General features: G+C 44.2%; 1 long non-coding RNA gene across 1 annotated transcript; it reads left to right on the top strand.

Moving 5' to 3' along the window:
* Positions 1-3,553: 3,553 nt before the first annotated feature.
* LOC103167846 lies at positions 3,554-27,416 on the top strand. Its single transcript, XR_485260.3, has 4 exons — positions 3,554-3,637; positions 4,090-4,172; positions 7,160-7,327; positions 27,153-27,416. It is a non-coding gene; the product is annotated as an uncharacterized LOC103167846 (long non-coding RNA).

Raw genomic sequence — 27,416 nt, 5'->3', positions numbered from 1 at the left:
CCCCTGTAATGGGATGCCTCCCGGCAGGCTTTCAACTCTCAGTTGGTGAATTAAAGGAACAGCTTCCCAGCGGCTCGGTTAGCTCATGAAAGACACACTCATTCATTCACTCCCAAGAACGGCAGCAGCCAGAAACACACGCACGCATTTGAATACAATATATGGCTAAAGAAGGAAAACCCCTCTCACTTGAAGAGTCGGCTGCTAGTAAATTAGGCAGGGGAGAAGTATTTTGCCTCTGGGCTCTTCAAAAAAATCTATGAAAAATTCTAATTGTGAAACAGAAGCGAAATGAGGCAAGATTGGGATGGGATTTAGGGTGTTTCGTTGCTATTATTCCTACACTCTTGTAACTATAGCCCCATCCTGGTATGAAGTAATCATTTAAGACCTTTCCCCCTTGGTCAAAGAGAAAGAGAGCAAAATTCCCTAAATTAAGCCATACTAATTTCTTGGAAAGATGGGTGAAAGGGTATTAAAAAGAAGGGGAATTTGGCTCTTTATGGAGTCTGGATAAAACAGGTTTAGTTGGGGGCTGAGAGAGAGTATGTTGAGAGAAGATAAATGGATTGGTTTGGGGCCCTTAATGTGATCCAGAAGGGGACAACGGATACTGCCTCTCCACATCTTCACATCTGGGCTATCACAGGGCACTCAATTCTTTCACGGTATGGCCAACTTGAAATGTGTCCGACCCATTTGAACTCGGTCATCTAGATTAGGGCTATGTAATCCTCACTTGATTGGCATTATTGTATCGCTGTCGTGGCCTGTTCCTTGCTGCTTCTATTTGTTGCCTGGCACCAAGGGAAAAATGGTGGTGCAGGGCTACTACTTTAACCGTACCTTGGGCTTCCTCTTCCTCTCATTCAATCAAATTTACTGTACTAGGAGCTTGATCATTTGTGTGGCTCTTCCCACCATGAAACAGGGCCAAAGAGGATGAAGGCAGCATCTGAAAGAGAGTTCCCCAAGCACATGCCCACAACCATGTACTTCCAACTCTTGGCAGGAGACAGTCATGACAGCTCCTGCCCATGTCACCCTCCCCAAGTGGCTGAATATGCAGAGGGTTTCAAAACAAGTTAACCAGGGAAAATGAACACAATACCAGGCAGCCAGTCACCTCTTTATGCATGCATTCTCCTGGTCTGAGGCTTCAGTTCTTCACAAAGGTCCATGGATTTATTCCCAGGTCACTCAGATGCCTGAGTTTTACACCCCAGGATTCCCCTTTCATACTAACTTGGCTGCTCTGTGACCTTGGGTAAGTCACTTAACTTTCTGTGTTCCCATTTCCTTATCTGTAAAATGGGGATTCAATATCTATTCTTCATCTTAGTAGACTGAAAGTTCGATGTGAAGTAGAGACTGTGTCTGATCTGATTATCTTGTAGCTACCCCACTGTACAGTTCTTGGCACATAGCTAGCTCTTAAAAAATACTACAATTATCATTTTTATTACTAACCCTCAAAATCTACGTCTACTCACTACATTATGCAGGGCCATAAATGATTTACTCCTTAAAATGCCCTAGTTATGAGTGGATTTCAAGAGATAGCAGTTCTTCCTGAGAATAAGATCTATAAATAGTTCCAAAATAAAAGTTTATTTAAATTTCATTACTTTCTATGGCAATAAAGAATGGATTGTTTGGAAAGTCTGAATGTGTTTAAAGAAAGCAAGTTTGTCAGTAGCAAAAGGCTTTAGGGTACAAGTACCAAACAGATAATGTCATTGCTTATGTGGATCTCCAAATTTGACCAATCTCACCCCCTTCCTTTTGGGTGAAATTCAGACTTTCTTGAAGTCTCTCCAGCGAAATGACAATTTCTTTTCATTTCAGTTTCTGGCTGTGGGATGGATAGAGTGCTTTGAAAAGAATTTTGAGGAGTAAATTCTGCTGTGCGAGCTTGCGCAAGTCAGTTAACTTCTTTGTTCCTCACTTTTCTTATCTGTAAAGTGGGTTTAAGACTGTGAACTCCATGAGGAACCCTGTCTGATCAGATTGTATAGAATCTATCCCAGAGTTTAGCAAGGTGCTTGACAAATAGTATAAGCCTAATAAAAGCAACTGTTATTATTATCATTATTATTTGGACTAAGTCTCCATGGGGCAAACTCAACATTAAACACTAAACATCAACCCAACAGTATATTGAATGGCACCGTGCAAGCTGGTTGGACATCTCTGTGATCTGCGAACACTGACATTAAACATCCCAGACATTCACTAGACAATGAGAAGCAGCATGGCTTAATGGACAGAGCATGGGCCTGGGAGTCAGGGGACCTGGGTTCTAATTCTGACTCTGCCACATGTCTGCTGTGAGACCTTGGCCAAGTCACTTAACTTTTCTGGCTTCGGTTACCTCATCTGTAAAATGGGGAGGAAGACTGGGAACCAGATGTGAAACAGTGACTGTTTACAACCTGATTAACTTGTATCTTCACCAGCACTTAGAACAGTGCAGGGCACATCTTAAGTGCTTAACAAGTACCATCATTACTATTATTATTATTATCACCCGATACATAGAATGCTTTTCAGGTTTTTTAAATCTTTTTAGATGTTTTCCCACTCCACTCCACTATTCCCTGGGAGATCCTCAGGGCTGTTCCTACAGCCCAGGTAGGCTGATGGAAGAGGATCATGGAACTACAATACCTCTCCACTACTACTTCCTCAGCAAAAAAAGGTGTTGCCCCAGCAGAAACAATAATCAAATAGTAGGGTCCCATCAGGCCCTAATTTTCAGGCAAGAATTCCCCTCTTAGCATGAACCAACCTGAGGACGGTTCACCCTACTGGCTGAATTGTGACAAAATAAACCTGCATTGTTAGCAGGGAATCAGGGCTAAGCACGCTTTGTAGTTAAGCATCTCTAAAACACAGGAGGGACCTGGGACAACTTTCAACCAATAGTCTGGTGGGCCCCATTCAGACCCAAACTTTGAATGCAGATTTAGTCCTTCTTGGCCTTGGTTCTGGGTTGCTGTTTTCAGTTGGATATTGGTGACTTTGGGCTTATTGTGGATTTGGTTATTGGACCGTTTCGGTAAACAAAGAGAGATGGGATGGTCAATGCAGCAAGAGCTGCAGAGAGATTGAAGAGAGGTACAGTGGTAACTAGGCCAGTGGTTTGGGGTATAGGTAATTCTCTAGTCCTTTCATGAAGGTGGTTTGATTTAAATGCAAATGCAGACACAGAGGTGTCAAGGAGAAAGTTGTAAGCAAGGTACAGGAGAGTCATGGAGTTTAGCTAGGGTTGGATGAAAGCCAGAGGGGATGCAGGGGTCAAGATAATTAATTTTTGAGGAAGGGAGTGAGTCAGAGAAGGAGTTGAGGGGAATGGGGAAAGATGCCTGAGGAAAGGAAGATGAATCAGTGAGGCGGTGGAGTATTTAGAGTTCTAGAGAATCTATAGGTCTGGAAATCTATACTGTATTTACTGATACTGTCATTGGAATACTACCCGGTTTAGTTGTTTATATCTTAATCTAAACAAAAAGAACATCCCTTATGTGGTCAATTTCCACAGTGCAAATTTCCACTGTAGAATTCACCTAGTAGAATAATCTCTCCCAACTCCTCTCCAACGTCCCCAAACTGATCTTGGAATAGTGTGTTTGAGGTATGTATCCATCCATTTTGTTTCTCTCTGCCTTTCTCTTACTGCAGTCCTTTCTCTTCCTGCAGTCCTTTCTCTTACTGCAGTTCTCTCTGACTCTATCAAGACTATGTTTATCTCTTTGAGTGACTTTTGTGGATAGGCCTGCCTGGGACTCTGTGGGTTTTCCACTTTGACACTTTCTAGATCCAAACTCCTTTAAGGGCTGTTTGGGGCTATTTGTTCTTGCTGAGTTCCACTTGCACTCTTGTTTATATCTGCTTCTGATTTTGCTACCAGATTTGGAAACTTTTATCCTATTTCCCTATAGTCCCTCTCTCCTGCCTCTACACTTGCATTTCAATTGATCTAATGGACATTTGGTTTCCTGTTGGCCTAATAGAGAGTGATGGGCTAAGAAAGTGATTGTGTAGAATACATATTCAGCTACTGCAAAATTGAATGTGTTTGTGTAGGAGGCGAATAGGGGAGGTTAATCAAGGCAAACTCCCTGGAGGAGGTGGGCTTGGAATTGTGATTTAAAGGAGAACAAAGTATGGTGAGTTGAGACCTTTCCTGAACTAAACCCTCATTTCCCCTACTCCCTCTTCCTTCTATGTCATCTTCCTATCTGGATCTGTGCCCCTTAATCATTTGATATTCATTCCACCCTCAGTCCAACAGCACTTCTGTACACATCCATAAATTATTGTAATGCCTGTCTTCTCCTCTAGATTGTAAGCTTCTTGGGGTCAGGGGACATTTCTACCAAATCTGCTGTATTGTACTTTCTAAAACACTTAGTACAGTGCCCTATACTCGGTAAGTGCTCCATAAATACTACTGATGAATTGATTGATTGAATGGGAATAAGTGGATCAACTCATGACTGTTATTTCCTGGGATTCTGCTGGATGTTTGCCAAAGAAACCCTTGCTCATTATTCTTGGGTTTCATGGTATGTGCCCTATATTCAACTTGCTTCTTCTTTCTGGGATTGCCAATTAATTCCATTTTAGTTATTAAGGAAACTTTATTAACAAAGAGACCAATAAAGGAGGTAGAATGGTCAGGTGGAGAGAGTGAGGGACTGGAATTAAGGAGATCTGAGTTCTAGTCCCAGCTCTGCTCTTGACTACTGTGGCATGAAATGGGGATTAAATACCTGCTCTCCCTCCTTTTTATCCCCATGTTGGAGAGGGACTGAATTGAGTCTAATTTCCTTTGCGTTGTACCCATGTTTAGCACAGTGGTTGGTTCCCTGTAGCTATTTATCAGTGTGGACTAATGGAAAGACCATGGACCTAGGACTAAAAGCACCTAACTTCTAATCCCAGCTCTGCATTTACCTGCAGTGTGACTTTGGGCAAGTCACTTAACTTCTTTTTGCCTGAGTTCCTTCATCTTCAAACTGGAGATTCAATACCTGTTTTCCCTCCTTCTTAGAATGTGAGCCCCTTGTGGGACTCGATTATTTTATATCTACCCCAGTGCTTAGTACAGCCCTTGGCACACAGTAAGCACTTAACACATATCACTTACTTGATACCTTTATAAGTACTATTAATTGCAATAAACGTGAACCTCAGAAGGTCTATATGAGAAGTATTCCTCAAAGAGATACTAAACCACTGACTGCTCAATGCTCTAGGAAGTGGTTATCTCCAGCTGAGGACCTGGCTCATCCTCATATTTTAAATTTAATATTTTAAATATGCCCCAATATAAAGAATGCTGGATCAAAGCAGTCTTGGCTTTGGGAATGTTATTGTAGACAGGGAGGGAGTTGAAATCATCTGAAGGGACTCCAAGTCATTAATGTTCCTGTTTCGAAGGCCAGAGTTTATGCTGTGAAATCTCAGGGCCTAAAAAGGAGGGAGAGACTTTGAAGCAATGGACTATGCCATTTTGATTCCTATAGAATGATCTCAGGTCTTGTGGAAAAATGAACTGGGATGAACCAAAGTGGCACATGAAATGAATCAAGGTTAATTCAACATTTTTAATCCTGCCACTTCCATGGTTAATCTCACCCCAAGAGACTGGGAAGAGGGCCCAGCTCCAAAGTAAATACTTGTCAATTTTTCAAATATCGGGCAGCTCAGTTGGAAAGTTTTTTTAAATTTATTATTATGGTATTTGTTAAGCATTTACTATTTTCTAGGCACTGTACTAAGCATTGGGGTAGATACCAGCTAATCAGGTTGGGCACAGTCCCTGTCCCATGTGGAGTTCACAGTCTTGATTCTCATTTTATAGGTGACGCAAACTGAGTCATGGAGGGGTTAAGGAACTTGCCCACTTGGCAGAGCCGGAACTAGAACCCAGGTCCATCTGACTCCAAGGACCATGCTCTATCCACTAGGACACTCTATTTCTCATTGATATATTAATATATTCTATTTTTTCTCCATCCAATCTGCTACCATACTGATCCAAGCACTTATCTTCTCCTGTCTAAACTACTGCATCTGCCTCCTCTCTGACCTCCTGGCCTCCTGTCTCTCCCCACTCCAGTTCTTACTTCACTCTGCTGCAAAGATTATTTATTAACAAAAATGTTCAGACAGTGACTCCCACTCCTCAAGAACCTCTGTACTCATCCATCTCTGCACCAAACACAAACTCCTTACATTTGACTTTAAAGCACTCAATCATCTCACCCCATCCTACCTTACTTCACTATCTACTACAGCCCAGCCCACCCCACATATTCCACTCTTCTAGCGCCACTGTCTCCTGATCTCATCTATCACTCTGCACACCCCTTTCCCACATCCTTCCCTTGCCTGGAATTCCCTCCCACTACATATACAGCAGACCACTATTCTCTCCACCTTCAAAGCATTCCTCCAAGAGACTTTCCCCGAATAAGCCCTTTTTCCCCCAGCTTGCTCTCCCTTCTGCATCACCTATGCTCTCAGATCTGTGATCTTTGGACATCTGATATTTGCCCCATCCCCAACCCCACAGCACTTATATATATGACCTTTAAATCATATATTATAAATTACTTTTTTATTCATAATAATGTCTGCCTCCCCTTCCAGACTGTAAGCTCTTTATGGGAGGGAACTTGTCTGCTACTTCTGCTGTATTGTATGGTCCCAAGAGCTTAGGACAGTCCTCTGCACTTAGTAAGTGCTCAGTAAATACCATTGATTGATTGATGGATTGATGAGATATTGCACCAAAAGCTCCTTTTTCTTTTTTCCCTCTTAATTCCTATAGAGTAGTGCAGGCATTTCTTATGTCCAGCTGCCTGTCAAATAATACCACAGGTATATATGCTCTATAGCATGTGCATTCTTTACCCAGCGCATAGCACATTCTACATGACCCCTTCGATGTGATTGATTTAAAGATTTAAAGTGCATATATTTTTGGATGCATCTAATTTTACACAGCTGTTCTTGAAACTGAGCCACCACTTTCTAGACAGCGTCTTAAATGGCTAAAATAAGGAGACTCTCAAGAAGTAGTAGTCATCTTGTGATTTTTAACTGGTTAAAGAGAAGTACCTTATACACTCTCCTCTTCATGCAGAGAAGTGAAGCCGTAAATTGATTCCTCAAACTCTCCTGTCACTAACTGAAGACTGCAAAATCACTGACCCATGAGATAGGATGGCTATAGAATTGTTGACCACCTAATTCTATGAAACCAAAAGGAAATTGAAGTCAAATAAAAGGAAACGTCTTTAAACAGCAAGAGGTAAGTGTATGAGAAGTATCACCACAGTAAGTTGGGTATGTCAAAATATCTACCCCTTCAGAAAGGATTTTGATATGTTTATGGTTATTAAGGCAATAGTGAGTGGATACAAAGAAGAGATAGGGTAGTTAGAAGACTTAAAATAATGTTTAATTGCATTCATAGACAATTTAGATGATTTAAAGGGGAATAAAGAATGGTACATCACTAATGTGAAGATGAATGCTGAGGAAAGAGACACGATGCTATTCTTTCCAAACATCCTTTAGTACCATAGATAGAAGCGGAGTATTGGGCTGGATGTGAAATTGTGGTGGACAGGCAATGTGTCTGTTTGTTGTACTCTCCTAAGTGCTTAGTACAGTGCTTGTCTCATAGTAAATCTCAAAAAATATGATTGAAGGAAATGAATGAATGATGAACCAACATTCTCATTCTGGCTGGCCTTGCTGATGTTCTTATGCTTCCACACTAATTTACTGAACAACCACTTGGGGTAAAGCACCTTAGTGGATACAAGGAAGAAATTCCAAAGGACAATCCAAAACATGGTCTCATCTTGGAGTAGCTTCCAATAAGATGGAAGAGATGGAACTAACATAAATACACAGCTTAAAAGTAAATGAAAAAAATCACTGATACACAGGTATAGAAAAATTAAAGATGCTGGAAGCCATGGGTGGAGGTATAGCCAAAGAGTTGGAATAGAGCATCGGTAAAAGAATGTGCTTCAAAGTGGGTGCTTTTTGTGTGTGTTTTTCCAGTGCTGAGCTCTGTTACCTTGGCAGGAAACTCTATAGTGGTGTGGGAATAATATGAAACATGGCTTGGGGTTGGAGACATAAGTGAGGCCCATGGAGCGGCTTGGCTGGTGGGGAAAATACAAGCATGAGTGAGGATGAAGGTAAAAGAAAATAAATTAGGAAGGCAAGATGAAGGCCAAGGTTAGGAGTTTTATTCATTCCAAGTGACGGAATCAGCATGGCCAAATGGATAAACCACAAGCCTGGGAGTCAGAAGTACATAAATTCTAATTCCAGTTCCCCCACTTTTCTACTTGTGTGACCTTGGGTAGATAATAATAATAATAATGTTGGTATTTGTTAAGCGCTTACTATGTGCCAAGCACTGTTCTAAGCACTGGGGTAGACACAGGGAAATCAGGATGTCCCACGTGGGGCTCACACTCTTAATCCCCATTTTACAGATGAGGTAACTGAGGCACAGAGAAGTTAAGTGACTTGCCCACAGTCACACAGCTGACAAGTGGCAGAGCTGGGATTCGAACTCATGACCTCTGACTCCAAAGCCTGGGCTCTTTCCACTGAGCCATGGTAGATCACTTCATTTCTCTGTGCCTAAATTACCTCATCTATAAAATGGAGATTAAAACTCTGAGTTCCAAGTGGGACCTGGACTGTGACCGACTGGATTACTTGTATCTACCTCAGCGCTTAATACAATGCCTGTTGAGCACTTAACAAATACCAATTTAAAAAAATGATTAAAGCAATGCTTATGAAGATGTTCCTTATTATTATGGTCAAGAGAGACTGGAATAGTGGAAGCCTAGAATTAGGGACACCAGGAAGAAGACAAATACAGCATTCTATGTACCTGTGGGCCAAGTTCCTGTCTACCAAGTCTGTAATATTGTACTTTCCCAAACACTACGTACAGTGCTCTGAACACAGTATGTGCTCAATAAATGCCACTGTTTGATTAATTGAGCGAAATAGAAACTGACCGACAGCAGTAAATTTGGGTTGGAGAACAAGTGGCAGTTCTAAAGGTTTACTGGGGAAAGGTTGGGAGTACTTGGCCATTGAATGAAGGAAGGGGAGGAAGGGCAGAGATGAGCTGAAATTAATTCAAAAGTCATGAGCCTGAGGGACAGTCAAATTAGAGGTGCTATTGAGTCTGTGGGGAAAGTGGGGCAGAATGCGGGTTTGGAAGACAGGACTGGAGAAATGAAAACAAAAATATCTAAGAGGGTGAATTCAAGGCATTTGATCTGTTCTCAGAAGGCCCTTGGGTGAAAAGAACTTGTCCATGTTGCATGTTGGCAGGGAGATGATAACTCCAATTACCCAGCAACTGAGTGCATAACTCCTCATCCTCTCTGTGGATTTTAGGCTGGGTCCCCCTTGCATGTCCAATCAGGTTTCCTGGATGGGAATCCCTTTCCTTTTGCCTCTGAGACTGCTGAGGCATGTCAGAAAAGCTTGTTTTTAACAATGCCCTGGGCTGTCTCAGAACTGGTTGTTCAGCAGAGGATTAGCATGAAGCACTATTTTAATAGAGGGAAAGAAGCCACAGACATTCCCTAGTCTGAGCCACTGCCCCGGAGGTATCTATGTTCAGATTGGCCTGCAAGTTGGAGTGGCTGGGCTTGAGCTAACAGGAGCAGCGCAGAGAAATGAGATGCATAAAATGGAGAGAGCATATTCCAGGTGGATAGCACTGGGGCCCACCGAGGAAGTTTTGTCTATGGCAAATGGCCTTGGGCAAAGGCAAAATACCTCCAACCAAGTCCATTGGACTGAATGCCTCGTTGGTGCTAATTAACAGGGAAACAAATAATCTGCCTTTCAACAAAGGACTAGTAAGTCTTCTGAGAGCTCTGAAAGGTCAGCTTCTGTTGTCTTCATCTTCTCCATGTCTGATGCATTCCAATGTCAGTGGCTTGGGGAGGAACTGTGACAATAATTGGTGAGGATAGTTTCCTTTCCAACAGAGCAATCCTTCTTTGGGTTGCTAAGCACTGCTTCAGGACAGAGATTGGAGATGATTTTTCATCCTGTTCTAATATATCCGTGGTTCCTTGACATGTTCTAACTACATAGACACCCATGGAACTGGTCAGATATTGGCCTCTGGAGGCACAAGCTACATTGAATAATCATTTCCACATGGTTTTCCAGCTCTCCTCCTCATTTCTTGGGTTTCCACAGAGACTGGTGAGTCTTTAGAGAAGCTAGTCTGAAAGAAGCCACAAATGGATCAATGCATGGGTGGAAAGCCTTATTTTAGGATCTTTTCACCATGGCTCAGAAACACTGAAAACACATGTTTCATCTGCTCCCTCCCTGCTCAGTTTTCTTATTAGGTTAAGGATCCCAGCCTCACCACTTGCCTGCTGCATGACCTTGGGCAAGCTATTAACCTTCTCTGGGCCTTGACTTTCTCATCCGTAAAATGAGGATTCAATTCCTGTTCTCCCTCATATCTGTTTTTCTTATAACGATCCCAAAGTTTAGTACAGTACCTGACATCATACTAAGTGCTTAAAATAGGAGGGGCTGAACTAGGGCACTTTGATTTGTGATATTTGGGTATTTAACATTTGCCCCACCCTCAACTCCACAGCACTTATGCACTTATCTAAAAATTATTCATTATAAGTTACTTATATATATATTTATGTCTGTCTCCCACTCTAGACTGGAAGATCATTGTGGTCAGGGAATATGTCTATCAGAGAAGCAGCATGGCTCAGTGGAAAGAGCACGGGCTTGGGAGTCAGAGGTCATGAGTTTGAATCCCAGCTCTGCCACTTGTCAGCTGTGTGACTGTGAGCAAGTCACTTCACTTCTCTGTGCCTCAGTTACCTCATCTGTCAAAGGGGGATTAACTGTGAGCCTCACGTGGGACAACCTGATTACCCTGTATCTACCCCAGCGCTTAGAACAATGCTCTGCACATAGTAAGCGCTTAACAAATACCAACATTATTATTATTATTTTTAACTCTGTTGTATCGTATTCATCCAAACACTTAGTAGAGTCCTCTGCACACAGTAAGTGCTCAATAAATACTGATGATGATGATCATCATCATCATCTCCCAGTCTCCTTTGAGGACTCCTCCTCCCCCTCCCATCCACTAACTGTAGAGGTTCCTCAAGGGTCACTTCTTGGCCCTCTTCTGTTCTCCATCTATACTTACTCCCTTGCTGAACTTGTTCGCTCCCACGGCTTCAATTATCATCTCTACGCAGATGACATCCAAATCTACTTCTCCTCCCCTGTTCTCTCTTCCTCCCTCCAGGCTTATATTTCCAGCTGCCTCCAGGATGTCTCCACCTGGATGTCTGCCCGCCACCTAAAACTCAACTGTCTAAAACTGAGTTCCTTATCTTCCCTCCCAAACCCTGTCCTCTTCCTGACTTCCCTGTCACTGTGACGGCACTACCATCCTTCCCGTCTCACAGGCCCGCAACCTTGGTGTCGTCCTGGACTCAGCTCTCTCATTCACCCGACACATCCAATCTGTCACCAACACTTGCCGGTCTCACCTTCACAATATCACCAAGATCTGTCCTTTCCTCTAAATCCAAATGGCTATCGTGCTGGTACAAGCTCTCATAATATCCCGACTGGATTATTGTGTCAGCCTCCTCTTGGATTTTCCTTCCTCCTGTCTCTCCCCCTCCAGTCTATTCTTCATTCCACTGCCTGGATCATCTTCCTACAGAAATGCTCTGGGCATGTCACTCCCCTCCTCAAAAACCTCCAGTGGTTGCTTATTAACCTTCGTATGAAACAAAAACTCCTCACTCTTGGCTTCAAAGCTCTCCATCACCTTGGCCCCTCCTACCTCACCTCCCTTTTTTCTTTCTACTGCCCACCCCGTACACTCTGCTCCTCTGCCGCTCACCTCCTCACAGTCCCCCTTTCACGCCTATCCCGCTGTCGACCCCTGACCCATGTCCTACTGCTGCCCTGGAATGCCCTCCCTCCTCACATCCGCCAAACTAACTCTCTTCTCCTCTTCAAAGCCCTACTTAGAGCTCACCTCCTCCAGGAGGGCTTCCCAGATTGAGCCCCCCTTCCCTCTGCTTCCCCTTCTCTCCCCTCTCCCCCACCCTCTGCTCTTCCCCCTTCCCATCCCCTCAGCAGTGAGCTCATTTGTATATATTATTACCCTATTTATTTTGTTAATGAGGTGTATATCTCCTTGATTCTATTTATCTTGATGATGTCTTGTTTTGTTCTGTTTCGCTTTGCTGTCTGTCTCCCCCATTTAGACTGTGAGCCCGTCACTGGGCAGGGATAGTCTCTATCTGTTGCCAAATTGTACATTCCAAATGCTTGGTACAGTGCTCTGCACATTGTAAGCGCTCAATAAATGCTATTGAATGAATGAATGAATGATAGGACAGGATTGAGGCAGGGACTGAAGTTGGACTTTATTCTTCCAGGATGTGGTTGGACCAGAGGTTAACTGCTGCTTTTCATTCAATATTCATTCAATAGTATTTATTGAGTGCTTACTATGTGCAGAGCACTGTACTAAGCGCTTGGAATGAACAAGTCGGCAACAGATAGAGACAGTCCCTGCCGTTTGACGGGCTTACAGTCTAATCGGGGGAGACGGACAGACGAGAACAATGGCAATAAATAGAGTCAAGGGGAAGAACATCTCACAAAAACAATGGCAACTAAATAGAATCAATGCAATGTACAATTCATTAACAAAATAAATAGGGTAATGGAAATATATACAGTTGAGCGGACGAGTACAGTGCTGTGGGGATGGGAAGGGAGAGGTGGAGGAGCAGAGGGAAAGGGGGAAAAGAGGGTTTAGCTGCGGAGAGGTAAATGGGGGGTGGTAGAGGGAGTAGAGGGAGAAGAGGAGCTCAGTCTGGGAAGGCCTCTTGGAGGAGGTGAGTTTTAAGTAGGGTTTTGAAGAGGGGAAGAGAATCAGTTTGGCGGAGGTGAGGAGGGAGGGCGTTCCAGGACCGCGGGAGGACGTGGCCCAGGGGTCGACGGCGGGATAGGCGAGACGGAGGGACGGTGAGGAGGTGGGCAGCAGAGGAGCGGAGCGTGCAGGGTGGGCGGTAGAAAGAGAGAAGGGAGGAGAGCTAGGAAGGGGCAAGGTGATGTAGAGCCTTGAAGCCTAGAGTGAGGAGTTTTTGTTTGGAGTGGAGGTTGATAGGCAACCACTGGAGTTGTTTAAGAAGGGGAGTGACATGTCCAGATCATTTCTGCAGGAAGATGAGCCGGGCAGCAGAGTGAAGAATAGACTGGAGTGGGGTGAGAGAGGAGGAAGGTAGGTCAGAGAGAAGGCTGACACAGTAGTCTAGCCGGGATATAACGAGAGCCTGTAGCAGTAAGGTAGCCGTTTGGGTGGAGAGGAAAGGCGGATCTTGGCGATATTGTAAAGGTGAAACCGGCAGGTCTTAGTAATGGATAGGATGTGTGGGGTGAACGAGAGAGACAAGTCAAGGATGACACCGAGATTGCGGGCCTGAGAGACGGGAAGGATGGTCGTGCCATCCACGGTGATAGAGAAGTCTGGGAGAGGACCGGGTTTGGGAGGGAAGATGAGGAGCTCAGTCTTGCTCATGTTGAGTTTTAGGTGGCGGGCCGACATCCAGGTGGAGACGTCCTGGAGGCAGGAGGAGATGCGAGCCTGAAGGGAGGGGGAGAGGACAGGGGCGGAGATGTAGATCTGCGTATCATCTGCATAGAGATGGTAGTCAAAGCCGTGAGAGTGAATGAGTTCCCCGAGGGAGTGAGTGTAAATGGAGAACAGAAGAGGGCCAAGAACTGACCCTTGAGGAACTCCAACAGTTAAAGGATGGGAGGGGGAGGAGGCTCCAGCGAAGGAGACCGAGAATGACCGGCCAGAGAGGTAAGAGGACAACCAGGAGAGGACGGAGTCCGTGAAGCCAAGGTGAGATAAGGTATGGAGGAGGAGGGGATGGTCGACAGTGTCAAAGGCAGCAGAGAGGTCAAGGAGGATCAGAATGGAGTAGGAGCCATTGGATTTGGCAAGAAGGAGGTGATGGGTGACCTTAGAGAGAGCAGTCTTGGTAGAGTGGAGGGGACGGAAGCCAGATTGGAGGGGGTCTAGGAGAGAATGGGAATGCTTTTGTGAATCTTATTACTCCTATTGTCATTACCAGAGCAACAGAGGTACCACTGCCCTGACCCTTAAAGCCCCAAGAGAAGCAGGGTGGCCAAGTAGAAACAGCCTGGGTCTGGGAGCCAGAGGACCTGGGTTCTAATATTGACTCTGCTACTTGCCTGCTGTGTGGTCTTGGACAAGTCACTTAACTTTTCTATGCTCAACTGTAAAATGGGAATGAATTCTTTTCCCTCCTACTGAGACTGGGAGCTCCATGTGTCTGACCTAATTAACTTTTACCTACACCAGCACTTAGAACATGACACATAGTAAGAGCTCAGTGCCTGGCACATAGTAAGTGCTTAACAAATACCAGCCTCTCAGGGTCACAACTGGAGAGTTTCCAGTACTCTACCAGTCTCGATTATGGGAGGGAGAGTCAAGCAGAGGCATATCCATTCCATTCCTAGCGAGTAGAAGGCAATCTGCTACAAGTTAAAACTCACCAATGCTGGGCAGCAGCGGCTTGGGAGAGTTGAAGCTGAGGCTCGGATTATCAGGCAATAATAAACCGATTCCATATTTTTACCAAGAAAACTCTATGGATCAGAACGATTGCAGCTGGAGGTGGGGCATTCTGGAAGAGATGTGTCTTTGGCGTTGCTATGGGTCGGACATGATGACAGCATAAGACAACAAAAAATACCATTATTATCATTATTATTATAATTCCTTAAAAATGGCAGGTCTTGATGGTTCCAGGGACTGTGATGGGCAGGGTAGATTGGGTTTGGGAAGTGGGAAGAAACTCTTCAGTGCGACCTGCAAACACAAATCTGGTTTGACATGTGATCAGTGGTTTGATTTGCCTTTGATTTTCTAATGCATAGAGAATTTTTAAGAACAAATACCAACCCTCTATTTTCTAATCATGCTATTTTCTCTTCTAAACTTTACCAACACATATGAATACTCTAAGTACAGCTCTATTTTGTTATTATTACTAGAATCTCCACCATATTCAAAGCTCCTTCATTTAAAGTAACCATTAATTATTAATCAATCAATATTTGTTGAGGACATACTATGTGCAGAGCACTGTACTAAGTGCTTGTGAGAGTAAAATATAACAGAGTTGGTAGTCATGTTTCTTACTATTAGGAGCTTACTGTCTAGACGGGTAAACAGAAAGAAAAATTAGTTACAGATACATAAGTGCTGTGGGGCTGAGGTGATTAAAGGGTATAAATGCAATGCAAGGGTGATGCAGAAGGGAGAGGGAGTAGGGAAATGAAGGCTTCTTCAGGGAAGGGCTCTTGGAGGAGATGTGATTTTAATAAGGCCTTGAAGGTGGGGGGAGTGATGGTCTGTTGGATGTGAACGGAAAGGGAGTTTCTATTTAAACTTTTGTTTTTGATTTTTGTATGTGTGTCAAAGGCTAAGTCCAATCTGAATACTTTGTATCAACCCCAGTGCTGAGCACAATGCTTGGCACAGAGTGCATAATACATGGTGGTGGTAGTGGTGAAAGAATGGCCTAATGGAAAGAACATAAAAGTGTGGTAGTTGGAAGACTTGGGTTCTAATGCTTGATCTGCCAATTTCCTGTTGGGTGACCTTGGACAAGTTACTTCACTTCTCTGTCTCTCAGTTTCCTCACCTTTAAAATGAGGATTAAATCCTACTCCCTACTGTGAGCCCCATATGGGAAGGGACTGTGCCCAACTTCATCAATTCATATTTACCCCAGCACTTAAAAAAGTGCTTGACATGTAGTAAGCATGTAACAAAAATAATCATAATGATAACATTATCATTATGATTATTATTAATACCCCCCATTTAGGGCCACAATCCCTTACCTTTAACCATTGCCAGTGGGACACTCAAAGTTCCACTTAGGGCTGGCATGAAGGGGGTTTCAATATTGCTAGGGAAGGCTACATAGGAAGCCTGGAAACTGGTAGTATCAGGTGGCGATAGCATCTCTGTCTTTCTTCTTGACTTTCTGTCCTGCCCATACAGGTCCCATCTTCAGTCCCACTTGATGTTTCTAAAGCTGTTGTCTATTTATATCCACTTTCTTTGCCCACACTCAAAAGGAAATGCTGGAGTCTCTATCAGCCTCTAGTGACAATTTCAGTCCCTCCTCCTTCCTCCAGCCTATGGAAACCATCTTCTGAACTTCCTTGTCATACTCTCTACTTCCTTTGCTTGTTCTTTGTTGAGTTACAATACGTTAGACATGATAATTCATAAAATAGCATAATAATGCAAAAATATCAAAATTAGACCTTGATTTAATATATTCAGCTTCCCTTGGAGGCAGTAAGTACCTACCTCAAAGCTCGAAGCCATTTCAACACATTCTTGTTGATGCTAAATGATGTTAAAATATGTAAATCAATTCCCCACTTGGATCCCTTATCTGGAGCAGTTTGGGGGGTGCCCAGGCCAGGCTACTGAGCTGATGGAGACTCTCACAGAGAATAATCTCAAATCTAAGTCCTGGATAACAGGCAGAGGTGGACAAACTAAGAAGTTGCATTTTGAGCTTGCACCCGGTTCATAATAACAAGGATGATGATGATGATGATGATATGGTTGGGAATATACAAAAAACATATGAACTAAAGACTGTCATTCATTCATTCAATAGTATTTATTGAGCGCTTACTTTGTGCAGAGCACTGTACTAAGCACTTGGAATGTACAATTTGGCAACAGAGACAATCCCTGCCCATTGACAGGCTTACAGTCTAATCAGGGGAGACAGACAGACAAAAGCAATAGCAATAAATAGAATCAAGGGGATGTACATCTCATTAATAGAATAAATAAGGTATTAAAAATATATACAAATGAGTGGATGAGCACAGTGCTGAGGGCAGAGGAAGGGAGAGGGGGAGGAGCAGAGGGAAAAGGGGGCTTAGCTGAGGGGAGGTGAAGGGGGGGGCAGAGAGGCAGCAGAAGGAGCAGAGGGAAAAGGGGAAGCTCAGTCTGGGAAGGCCTCTTGGAGGAGGTGAGCTCTCAGTAGGGCTTTGAAGAGGGGAAGAGAGTTAGTTTGGCGGAGGTGAGGAGGGAGGGCATTCCAGGACAGCGGGAGGACGTGGCCGAGGGGTCGATGGCAGGATAGGCGAGGACAGGGGATGGTGAGGAGGTGGGCGGCAGACGAGTGGAGCCTATGGGATGGGCAGTAGAAAGAGAGAAGGGAAGAGAGGTAGGAGGGGGCAAGGTGATGGAGATCCTTGAAGCCTAGAGTGAGAGGTTTTTGTTTCGGGCGGAGGTTGATAAGCAATCACTGGAGGTTTTTAAGAAGGGGAGTGACATGCCCAGAGCGTTTCTGCAGGAAGATGAGCCGGGCAGCGGAATAAAGAATAGACTGGAGTGGGGAGAGACAGGAGGAAGGGAGATCAGAGAGAAGGCTGACACAATAATCCAGCCAGGATATTATGAGAGCCTGCACCAGTAAGATAGCCATTTGGGTGGAGAGGAAAGGGCGGATCTTGGCGATATTATAAAGGTGAGACCGGCAGGTCTTGATGACGGATTGGATGTGTGGGGTGAATGAGCAGCCGAGTCAAGGATGATACCATGGTTGCGGGCTTGAGAGACGGGAAGGATGGTCATACCATCCACAGTGATAGGGAAGTCAGAAAGAGGACAGGGCTTGGGAGGGAAAATAAGGAGCTCAGTTTTGGACTTGTTGAGTTTTAGGTGGCGGGCAGACATCCAGGTAGAGACGTCCTGGAGGCAGGAGGAGATTCGAGCCTGAAGGGAGGGGGAGAGATGGGGCAGAGATGTAGATTTGTGTGTCATCTGCATAGAGATGATAGTTGAAGCTGTGAGAGCGAATGAGTTCACCAAGGGAGTGAGTGTAGATGGAGAACACAAGAGGGCCAAGAACTGACCCTTGAGGAACGCCTACAGTTAGAGGATGGGAGGGGGAGGAGGAGCCTGCCCCACATAAGGAACTTAGTGGGTGTTTCAACAGAGTGAGGCTTAATGAAAAGAGAACTAATTTGGAAGTCAGAGGTCCTGGGATCCAATTCCAACTCTGCCACTTGCTTGTTTCATGACCTTGATCAAGACACTCAACGTCTCTGCACCTCAGTTATCTCATCTGTAAACAGTGAGTCCCTTATGGAACAGGGAATGGTCTAACCAGATTATCTTGTATCTACCCCATTGCTTAGTACAGTGCCTTGCATAAAGTAAGTCCTTTTCTAGTATGGTAAACTATAAAAAGACCATACATGCACAAATCAGACATTAAAACTAACACTAGCCTTCACCTCTCACCCCAAATCCAGAAGCATCAAAATCCTCAAAGCTTGAATATGTCTGAGGGCTCTTACCTTATTTCACTCACTGCCAGGAAAATGAGGATTGATCCTGGCAGAGTTTGGGGGATCTCTGAGCAGCCCAAAATTGGGGAACAACACAGGGAAGAAGACCACAAATAGAAAGGAGATGGACACAGAGAACTTCCCATTTCTCCAAGCTGTTTGTCTATGGAATAACAAACACTCTCCCTCTCCCCTCCCCTCTCCTTCAAATCAATCAATTATATTTATTAAGAGCTTACTGTGTGCAGACCACTACACAAGAGTTTGGGAGAGTACAATATAACAGATTTGCAAGACACGATCCCTGCCCAAAAACAACTTACATTGTTGAGTGCTCTTACACTCTGCAGACTGCTTGGAGAATACAGTAGAATTAGTGGACACACACATACATACCTTGGCACTAACCCATTGTGGGGATGATAATGATGCGAGGTCACCAGGCTTATCTGTTTGTCTGTCTGCACTTCACGACCCTGGGAGAATTCAGGGCTGATGGATGTGGGAGAGTTAAGAGTGGGAGTAATCTCATTCCTTGTTTTCCACTGGGAGGTTTGGGCCGTCTGACTTCTTTCTTTAAAAGTTGAACAGGAAAGTGGGGCTAAGAGGGAGGAAGCAGACTTGTACCAGACTACTTTTTCTCTCCAGGCTCCTGGGAACAATGAACAAGGCCATTGTCTACTTTTATTTTTTTTCTTTCATTCTGGTTTCCGTCTGGTCCAATGATCTCATATGTGGTCAGGTTATCAGGGGAAATAATAACTTATTAATGAAATACAATGGATGCGTTTTCCTCCAAACGGAGGAAGCCCATCCTTTATCCATGAAGCTGGAACCACCTGTCTTAGGAATACCTGGTCTTGGCATCCTGCTCAGCCAGAGGGCTGTAGGGGTATCACATGGAATTTGAATGCAGTTGCTACCCAGTGCCTTCCTTTATTTTATGGTATTTGTTAAACCCTTATTTTGTGCCAGGTGCTGTACTAATTCCTGGGGTAGATATAAGATAATCGGGTTGGACACAGTCCCTGCCCCATAAAGGACTCACACTATTAATCCCCATTTTAAAAATGAGGTAACTAAGGCACAGAGAAGTGAAGTGACTTGCTCAGGGTCACTCAGAAGGCAAGTGGGAGAGCTGTGATTCAAACTCAGGTCCATCTGACACCTCAGCCCATGCTCTATCCACTAGGTCACATCGCTTCTCTCTACCAGTTCAGAGATTCTTAGGCACAGAAGGAAAGAAAGGGTTCAGCTCATATTCAAACAGTAATTGCTCTCATTTCTAATTTGAACGTACAGCCACCCACATCTTCTGCCCCCTACATTTCCCAAATAGTATGAAGATAAATACGATAAAGATAAAGATCAATAGAGAGCCAACCCTACTGAGAATGAGATATTAATTTGTTTGTGGAAGTATGGTTGGTGAAGCAGATGGGTAACTACTGAGCCCTTTTGCACTGTGTGAATTTAAAGATTGTCCCTTGCTGCCTTGTTGCATTTTTTACTCCCAGTGCCAGGCGAGTTCTTCCTTTCAGCTCTAAGTGCCACAATATTCCAGAAGTTTCTGCACACTTTCCTGACTTCTCTCCTGCTGCTGTTGCCAAACAATAGTCTACAGATATACCATCTGCTTTGCTTAATTTGCTTAATTGCATCTTTAAGACTTTTCTTCTGTCTTCCTTGTTTGCTATTTCCCTATTTTAGCTCACCGTCAAGAGGCTGTTTGGATATCTTAGTGTGGTCCAGTCTGTACCCCCACTGGAAAGAAGAACTATGCCTTAGTGTACAGAGCAGGGGCCTGGGAGTCAGAAAGACCTGGGTTCTGATCCAGCTCAGCCACTGGTCTGATGAGTAAATCTGGGCAAGTCCCTTCACTTCCCTGTGCCTCAGCTACCTCATCTGTAAAATGGGGATTAAAACTGTGAACCCCAGGTGGGGCATGGACTGTGTCTAAACTGACTGCAACTCCCCCAGTGCTCAGTCCAGTCCCTGGCATATCGTAAGCACTTAACAAATGCCATTAAAAAAAGTGAGATGATACAAATGCTGCTTTTGAATTCAAATGGCAGTGATTTCTTCCAGTCCCTAGGGAATATTTTAAGCTGTAATTTGCCAACTGGGCCCCTGATTAATGGACTAATGCAGCTTCAAAAGGCCTTTCCTCCTAAGTTTCTTGGAGGGGTGTGGGAAAAAAGAATTAGTTCAGTTTCCATGGAAATTATGTACAACCAGGAAAACCCAATGGCTGACCATTAGACTCATTTAGTGAAGGTCCAATGCTCTGCTTTCCAAGTGGACCCTTAGATCACCAAAGACTCAATCCCCAAGCAGGGCTTGTGAGCTTTCACTTTTTCCTTCACAGGAAGGTTTGAACCACAGTGTTACAATTTGTAAACCACATATAGGACTGGTGAGGCCTTCACAAGTTTGAAATTTGAGTTTAGATCAAAATATGGCAGAGGATTCAAACAAGGACAGGTCAAAATTTCCTTAAATTTTCCTTCTACCTTTGTTGGGAAAGGGACTGTGCTTCTCTCAGTAGTGGATGAAGGCCCTTGGGTGCCTCAGCTTCCTCATCTATACAGTGGGAATTAAATAGCTATTCTTGCTCCCCCTTAGACTGTGGGCCTCATGTGGGACAGGAACTGAATCTAGTCTGGTCACCTCAGTGCTTAGTACAATGCTAGGCACATAATCAGCTCTTTAATAGAAGCTATGCTTTTCTTGCTGCTGGGGGCCCACAGAGCTAGAGTCGTATGGTGGTATTCTAGGGTAGGAGGTCACATGTCAAAAGCAGATGAAGACACTTGGGGAGACATTGTTACCTGGGTTCTTTCCGGCATTGTCTGTGGGAGCCTGTAAACCTCTCCTCATATCCAGCTCCTGCTTCTCTGGGGAATGGAGGTAAACCTAAAAACAGATGAGCTCTAACTGAGTCAGATTCTCAGTGGCCAACTGATTACACTGAAGACAGCCGCAACTGCAAAATAGAAACTGACATCATTTCTGAATGGCCTTTCACCTTAAAGAATTGTAGTTCAAATGAAGTTAGGGGAGAGAATGAGGAAATTTGGCAGATATACTTAAATATATATTTACACCTATACACCTATTGGACCAAGGGAATTGCCTTGAACTCAAATTATCCAGTTTCTTATTATTCAGCTCGAACTCTTCCTACATTTTATGAAAGCTTACCATGTTGGAGAGCCATTTTACTCAAGCATGCTAAGATAGAGGATCAGACTCTACCAATCAATAGGGTTTTTCAGTTAATCATGAGCAATCCTCTGCCTACTCTAGTACAGTGCTCTAAGTGAATGGAAAAGTATAGTAGAATTAGTAGGCAAGATCTCTGCCCTGAAAGAAGTTAGAGTCAACCAATCTGGAAGGGTGACAAATCCCATTCATTTAAGTAAATAGCTGAAACTTCCTGAAGGTAGAACTTCTGAAGGTGGAGTGGAGAGGAGACCACCTAAAGTGTAGAGACCAGAAAGGCCAGAGAAGCAGCATGGACTAGTGGAAAGGTCACAGACCTAGGAGTAAGAGGATCTCAGCTTCACCACTTGTTTGTTGGGTGACTTTTGGTAAGTTACTTAACTTCTCTGTGCCTCACTTCCCTCATCCGCAAAAAATGGGGATTATGACTATGAACCCCACGTGGGACATCAACTGTCCAAACTGATTATCCTATATCTATCCCAGCATTTAGTACAGTGGCTGACATATAGTAAGTTCTTAATGACTACCATTTTATTGGGAAGCAGCATGGCCTAGTGGATAGAACATGGGCTTGGGAGTAGAAGACCCGGGGTTTTTAATTCTAGTTCCACCGCTTGTCCACTGTGTTATTCATTCATTCAATAGTATTTATTGAACGCTTACTATGTGCAGAGCACTGTACTAAGCGCTTGGAACGTAAAATTCAGCAACAGATAGAGACAATCTCTGCCCATTGATGGGCTTACAGTCTAATCGGGGTAAACAGACAGACAAAAACAATAACAATAAATAGAATCAACGGGATGTACATCTCATTAACAAAATAAATAGGGTAATAAAAATACATACAAATGAGCAGATGAGCACAGTGCTGAGGGGAGGGGAAGGGAGAGGGGCAGGAGCAGAGGGAAAGATGGGGAAAAGGGGGCTTAGCTGAGGGGAGGTGAAGGGGGGGCAGAGAGGCAGCAGAGGGAGCAGAGGGAAAAGGGGAAGCTCAGTCTGGGAAGGCCTCCTGGAGGAGGTGAGCTCTCAGTAGGGCTTTGAAGAGGGGAAGAGAATTAGTTTGGCAGAGGTGAGGAGGGAGGGCATTCCAGGACAGCAGGAGGACGTGGGCCAGGGGTCGACGTTAGGATAGGCAAGAACGGGGGATGGTGAGGAGGTAATAATAATCATAATGTTGGTATTTGTTAAGCGCTTACTATGTGCAGAGCACTGTTCTAAGCGCTGGGGTAGATACGGGGTAATCAGGTTGTCCCACATGAGGCTCACAGTCTTCATCCCCATTTTATGGATAGGTAACTGAGGCCCAGAGAAGTGAAGTGGCTTGCCCACAGTCACACAGCTGATAGGTGGCAGAGCTGGGATTCGAACCCATGACCTCTGGCTCCCAAGCCCGGGCTCTTTCCACTGAGCCATGCTGCTTCAGCAGAGGAGCGGAGCCTACGGGGTGGGCAGTAGAAAGAAGGAAAAGAGGAGAGGTAGGAGGGGGCAAGGTGATGGAGAGCCTTGAAGCCTAGAGTGAGAAGTTTTTGTTTAGTGCAGAGGTTGATAGGGCAAATCACTTAACTTCTCCGTGCCTCCATTACCTCATCTGTAAAATGGGTATTATGACTGTGAGCCCCTATGGGATATGGACCGCATTCAACCTGATTAGCTTGTATCTACCCTAGATCTTAGTACAGTGCCTGGCACACGGTATAAGTGCTTAACAAATGCCATCAGAAAAGAGCTGGCCAGGGAAGTTCAATTCTTATTTTGGAGCAGAACAGCCTTGGTTAAATGAACACTTTTTTGAAGCAAACACTTTGACTATAAATCAGTCCTACATGTCAAATTCTTCCCTGTACCTAGCAATGTGCTGCACTCTTTCCTAGTGGTGTCCCAATTAAACCTGCATGTGAAAATTAATCCAATCATCCCAATTCACCTTTATGTATTTGTGGAACCTTGAGACTGAGAATATCACAGTAAACTGACCAGACATCCATTCATTTTAGCTTGAGACTGGGGTCAGAGAAGCGTAGAGCCTAAATGCAACTGGCTGGAAAAGAACAGAAAGGGTGAGAAGGGGAACAGAAGTTGTAGGGAGAGAATTTCAAAGGGGTTAAAGCAAACAGGGGGATGAGAAGGAGTACCAAGGAAGAGATGAGGAAGGCAAAAGGACGAAGGATAAAAGAGAGATAGGAAAAAGGAAGAAAGAAGAAGAAAAAGATTGGAGGTGACTTGATGTCACTGTTTACCTCTAGGTTCTAATCCCAGCACTGCTGTCTGCCTGCTTTGGGATTTAGGGCAAGTCATGTGGCTTCTCTTTACCTTGATTTCCTCACTTGTAAAATGGGAATTCAGTACCTTCCATTTAGACTGAGGCACTCATGTAGGACATGGACTGAATCTGATCTAATTACCTTGTATCTATCCCAGCAGTGCTTGGCACATACTATTATTATTCCTCACCTCTCCATCCAAACTGTTACCATGTTAATACAATCATTCATCCTATCCCACTTGGATTACCGCATCAGCCTCCTTGGTGAACTCTTAATCCCCTATCTCTCCCCACTGCAGTCCATACTTCACTCTACAGCCTGGATCATTTTTCTACAAAAACGTTCAGGACGTGTCACCCCAATCCTCAAAAAATTCCAGTAGTTGCCCATCCACCTCCACGTAAAACAAAATCTCTCCATTGGCTTTTAAGCACTCCATCACCTTGTCCCCTTCTACCTCACCTTGCTATTCTTCTTCTACAACCCAGCCGGCACACTTCACTCCTCTAATGCTAACCTTCTCACTATGAATCGATCTCACCTATCTCGCTGCCAACACTTTGCCCACATCCAGTCTCTGGCCTGCAGTGCCTCCCTCATCAAATCCAACAGACATTTACTCTCTCCCACCTCAAAGCCTTATTGAAGGCACATCTCCTCCAGTAGGCCTTCCCTGACTAAGCACCTGCCTTTCCTCTTCTCCCACTCCATTCTGCATCCCCCTGACTTGCTTCCTTTGTACTTCCCCGCTCCAAGCCCCAAAGCACTTATGTACATATCTGTAATCTGTTTATTTATATTAAAGTCTGTCTCTCCCCCACCAAAGACTGTAAGCTTGTTGTGGGCAGGAAATGTGTCTGTTTATTGTTGTATTGTACTTTCCCAAGTGCTTAAGCAAATGTTCTGCACACAGTAAGCAGTCAATAGATACAGTTGAATAAATAAATGAATGAATGAATGAAACCCATGGAGGCAGCCTGAAGGTTAAATGGGTCTTTGCCTGATGCAGAGGACAATGCTGAAGGGACCAGGCTGTATCTGCTAACAACCTGAACAGAGGAAGGGAAAAAGAAGATAGTAATGCTATTTTTAAATCTCTTATTGTCTGCAGAACACTGTATTTAGCACTGGGAGAGAATAGATTCATTTTAGCTACCTGTGCTACAGAGAATATCACAGATTGCCAAAGACTTTTAAAAAATATCTCTTAATCAGTTAATCAACCATCCTATCATTTTAGTATGCTTCCTGTCCATGGAAACAGAGAAACAGACCAGATAATTGGAGATGGGACAGGGAGAGGAGGCGGGAATTGCGGGATGGGATGGGACTTAGGTTTCAATCCTTTGGAGACAGGGAGACTGGAGCCCTGGGGGTCCAAGTACCAGAGGGATAAAGAGAGGGACCATAGGGCAAAAGGGGACCAGGACCTACTAGGATTACTTTCAAGAAATGCCCCTTTGGTCTAATTTGCTGGGCAGCACTATTACCCACTGCTCTGAGTCACTGAAGTCAAGGATTTCTGAAGTCATAAATGGACTTTGGATACTTTGAGAGGGCCTAAAGGGTTCTGTTTGGTCTTGGGGACCTTCCTCTGGGGTACTGACTCCAGGTTGTCTGCTCCAAGTCAGAGTCTGTGGGACCCTCAAGGGGTTAGGACAATTCTGAGCCCTCTATTCCCACCAGAATTTCCATGCCTTAGTGGAGTCCTGAAGATGGATAAGGAGAAGGCAAGAATGGATGGACTGTTAATTTGGGGGTGTCTCTGATTAGATAAGCGTGTCCAATTCCAGGGGGTTGTTTACTGGTGATAAAGCTGATGATAAGTTTTAGTTTGTGCAGAGAGGGATGGGCAACCATCGGAGGTTTTTCAAAGGTGGAGAGATATGTATTGCCTTTTTATAGAAAAATGATCCAGGCAGGAGAATGAAGTATGAACTGGAGTGGGAGAGACTGGAAGCAGGGAGGTAGGTCAGGAGATTGATGCAGTAGTTGAGGCAACATATAATAAGTATATGAACCGCAAAATAACGGTTTTTTATATTCCTCCTCCAAGTCTTACTTCTCCTCCACCACTTGTCTGCTGTGTGACCTTGGACAAGTCACTTCACTCCTCTGGGTCTCAGTTCCCTCATCTGTAAAATGGGGATGGAAACTGTGAGCCCCACTTGGGACAGGGATTGTGTCCAACCCGATTTGCTTGTCCAACCTGATTTACAAATCCACCCCAGCGCTTAGCACAGTGCCTGGCACTGTAAGAGCTTAATAAATACCATTATCATTATTACTGTTATTCCTCCTCATCATCATCATTAGAAGCAGAAGCATTAATTGAGCACCCCCCAGGGGCAAAGTGCTGTATTAAGGACTTGAGAACGTACAAATGAAATGAAAAATATGATCCCTTCCCTTGTGAGGTTTACAATGTAATGGGGGAGGCAGACAGACTCACATGGGACAAATATACTGCAGGGAAAAGAGAAAGGGAATAGGAAGAAATGATAAAATGATAAAATCAAATCAATAACTAATTCACACACACATATATATTTGTATGTATTCATGCACACATACACACAGGAGTACTGAGACATCTGATGGGAGTGGCATACCTAGAAAAGTGGGGATTAGTAAGGGAAAGACTCCTGATCAAGATGACTTTGTAAAAGGGACTTGAAGGGTCATGGACGTGGCAGACCTGAGGGCTGAGGGTAAGGGGTGAGCAACAGACATACAGGTGGCACTATCTACCAGCATAATTCCAGCCATGACTCAGATGAGTAATGATGCCTTGGTTTTTTTGCTGGAAGCTTGTGTCAGTGGAAGGTGCTAAGACTTCTGATTCCATTCCCACAGGGACACATACAATCCAAGCCTTTAAAGTTCTCGAACTCCTTCTTCGGAAGAGAAGTCATTCAGAGCCATGCTCACATTGCTCAAGGAATGTTAGTGAAGTCATGACATTTATAGGGTCCGTTTTGCAAACTGCCATTCTTAGCTGGTTGTGTAATGTAACGAACTCGCCTACCCCATGGCCTCTCCGCCCCCACTTTTTCCTCCTCACCCCCCTTTCCTCTTCCTCACTGAGTATTTACAAGTCTGACTGCAATCACCCTCCACTCACAGGCTTATGTGTTTCAGTACCGTTCTGGCGTCTGGACAGCCCTGGAAAGCAGCACATCTCAGCCAGACTCCGTCCGTCCGCTCCAGCGTGGGGGAAGAGAGTGATGACATATTTTCCATTCAGTAGGCTGAGGCCCATCTTACTGGAAACTCTGGTCAGAAACGTGAACGAGTTCCTGGAATCTTGCCTTTCAGGATTCAGATGGTTTTTTTTATTGTTATTAAATTTGGAGGAATAGGTGTGAATAAATCATTATTTTTCCCGGA

The sequence above is a fragment of the Ornithorhynchus anatinus genome, chromosome 4 (assembly GCF_004115215.2).
Source record: "Ornithorhynchus anatinus isolate Pmale09 chromosome 4, mOrnAna1.pri.v4, whole genome shotgun sequence".
Lineage (NCBI taxonomy): Eukaryota > Metazoa > Chordata > Mammalia > Monotremata > Ornithorhynchidae > Ornithorhynchus > Ornithorhynchus anatinus.
This window is presented reverse-complemented; position numbering and strand designations above follow the sequence as displayed.